The sequence below is a fragment of the Psammomys obesus genome, unplaced genomic scaffold, assembly GCF_907164565.1.
Source record: "Psammomys obesus unplaced genomic scaffold, mPsaObe1.curated_primary_1811, whole genome shotgun sequence".
Lineage (NCBI taxonomy): Eukaryota > Metazoa > Chordata > Mammalia > Rodentia > Muridae > Psammomys > Psammomys obesus.
In genome coordinates this window covers 8738473-8741570 of record NW_026594428.1, presented here as the reverse complement: position 1 = coordinate 8741570, position 3098 = coordinate 8738473, and the positions used below count along the sequence as shown (strand labels likewise).

The window sequence follows — 3098 nt, the reverse complement described above, 5'->3', positions numbered from 1 at the left end:
ATCAAATAGCCTAACTCTGAATACTGTAATACTTCAAAACTAGTATCTTTCTTCATAAAAAGCCCTGCAATTGAAAAATTGACAAAAGGAAGGAAAAGGAAACAAATTTCGGGTAAGAACTTGTTTTGATTGTTCAGCATCTTCTCTGGTTATATACCAATCTATTTCTATGAGATTTGATATTTGAGTGTTATACTCCTTAGTGAAAATGGCCATCATCTTTATTCAAAAAGAGTTTTTGGAACTGAAACATACACCGCAGAAATGAAAATCTTTTGCTGTCTATTGCAGAACTCTTTATGTTACTCATATGTTCCGAATCCTGAAACTCGTCTATTCTAAAGTAGTGTTATCTTCTATGAAAACTGTAACAGAGTAGGGATCCTTATTAGATTTTTTAAATTTTTATTTATTTATTACTTATTACAAATTTCACTTTGTATCCCAGCTTTATCTCACTCTCTCATCTCCTTCCCAGTCCCCCATCCATCCCTTGTATCCTCCTATGCCCCCCGCAACCAGTCCACTGATAGGAGAGGACCTCTTCCACTTCTACCTAACCCTAGCACTATCAGATCTCAACAGGACTGGCTGCATTGTTTTCTTCTGTGGCCTGGCAAGGCTACACCCATCACTCTTGCTCTGTTGGCTAAGATCAAGTATAGTATTTGTTCTTATCAGTTTAATATCTGATACACCCTCTATTCTTATTAGGTTTTAAGAAGTATGAAATTGAGGGTACATTACTATTCTTCAAACAGAACCATTGTTTAAAAGTATCTAAATATGTTATGAAAAGAAAATAAAAGTTAGTAAATGAATGTAAATGGCTTTCAGTGCATGGTAATAAATACTGTTCTTTAATTTAAAATTACAAAAGAAAATGTATTGGTAATGAAACATAAGAAAAAGGAAAAATAAGGAAATATATACCAATATATGAATTATAGTACCTATGAATTAAATGAAATATTTGCAGTGAATATGCATGTGTATTTGCATGCCTGTCCAAATGTTAAGACTACAACTGCATGTTTACAGCAATGATAACAATACTATTAATATAACCATAACGTAAAAGTAAGTTATATACAGGCAAGGAAAAAGTGATTATGCAGTGTATTAAGAAACATACACTTCACTTAATGGAGAGAGTAGTTTAAAGATAGGATGATCCTACACAATAGTTTACACTGGAAACTCCAGGCAAGCACAGAAATATGATTGCTACACTAAGATAGAACAAAGAAACCTAGAATGCAGGCTTTTCTGATCCCAGCATACCCCACCATACCCATTGTGATGTGGAGAAAGAGCTGCCTGTAAGTTGGACATGAGCAGTTAGCTTCACTGTGAGCCCAGGAATTCCTTGCCAATTCTACCAGCCCATAGGTCTTTGAAGGGAGAGGCCTCCACAATATCAGACTGCCAAATTACACTGGTTCGGCCAGGGATATTATAGAATATTTTTTTGTGTGATTTATGAATAGAGGAACACACCTTAAGGTAAAATAAAAGTCATATCTAGACACATTTAATTTAAATAGACAGACACAAACATCTATAATGAATTATTAAAATTTGAATTTACAAATTTCTCTAACAAAAATTATCTTCTACAAGCACATAGTGCTGATTCCAAGAATGCAGACCAGTTAAAAATTCAAATATTTAGTGACTGTCATATTTAGTGTATAATATTGTCATATTTAGTGTATAAGCCAATAATAAAGCTGTGGGATCACAGGGAATGTAGAAAATTGCATTTGACACATGCAGCAAATGCTCTTCCAAAACACTCTAGCATGGAATAAATTTCCTTTCATTACTCAACGAAGGTTTTGACTGGAGCTAAAGAGAGCTCAGTGCCACTGAGTTCCTGTCAGAGACAGCTCCTGTTCCCCATACTAGGGAATCCACTTGGAGATTGAGCTGCCATGGGCAATATCTGAGCAAGGATTCTAGGTTACTAGTGGATAAGAAAAGGGAGGGATGGTGGGTTTGGGAGGAAATGAGGAAGGGGGCTACAGTTGGAATACAAAGTGAATATATTATAATAAAAAGAAAAAAAAAGAAAGAAACAAAGAAGAAAGAGATCTCAGTGCTTAAGAGAGTATTTGCTTCTGCAGAGAGCCAGCATTCAGTCTCTGGCATTGAGAGAAAACTATAAAATGCGAACCAGAAATATTAAACTTCAGGATGAGACAATATTTAGTGTATGAAAGTTCAAGGAAGGAAGTAGGCATGTATTACCATTCTACTCATATAACAATGCAAATCGTCTGTAGTGCAGCAAGACATTTGGCCCAAGCTACCTTCACCCTGGATAGTAAGTTGTATCCCTCTTCTACATTATGCTCTGCGTTTATCATTTTAAATTTTAATAGTGATGCAAAAGGTCAGGGAGCTACTGAGAGTCTGGATATGAGATGCAGTATAAGTTTTGATGCTGCTGTTAAATCTCTACAAGTTCACATTTCATATGTGAACTTTCTTCTCTGTTTGCAATATTTGGCTCTGTAACATTTATCTGCTCAGTGATAGTTTCAGAAACTTTAGCTGTTATGAGTCTATAGAGATACCTAGTAAATATGCAGCCAATTTTCCATATTTAAAATAGTGGCCAAAATCTAAATACCCTTCAAATAAATGACCTCATCTTAAAAATAGTAGATCTTAGAAATGAAATTCACTAAACAGATGCAAAATTTTAATTTTATACTTTTTGAGATTTGTACCAGTACTTTATGAGAGTCTATCACTGTTCTCCATATTACATTTGCTATAACAGAAATGTCATATTTGTAATTATTTTAAAATTCTCAGAATACTAAGTGTTACCTTTTGGGAATATATTTTGAATCATGATATTAATTCAGTCTTTTATATATTGCACATATTAAATGTAGCAAAAGTCATGACTAATCATATTGTAAAATATGAGAGGATAACATGCTTGAAGGGTGTGGAGGATAATAGGACATGGTTCTTATTTTAACATATTTATGAAGTTGTACTTTTCACTATGCATTACTATATTGATATCTCAAATGGAATATGTGAATAAATATGAATAAAATCATGTCTACAGGGAAATC

At 33.8% G+C, this 3098-nt stretch overlaps 1 pseudogene; it reads left to right on the top strand.

The window, feature by feature from the left end:
* The first annotated feature begins 628 nt into the window (after nt 1-628).
* On the top strand, nt 629-768 carry LOC129685518 (U2 spliceosomal RNA; annotated as a pseudogene).
* The last annotated feature ends 2330 nt before the right edge of the window (nt 769-3098 follow it).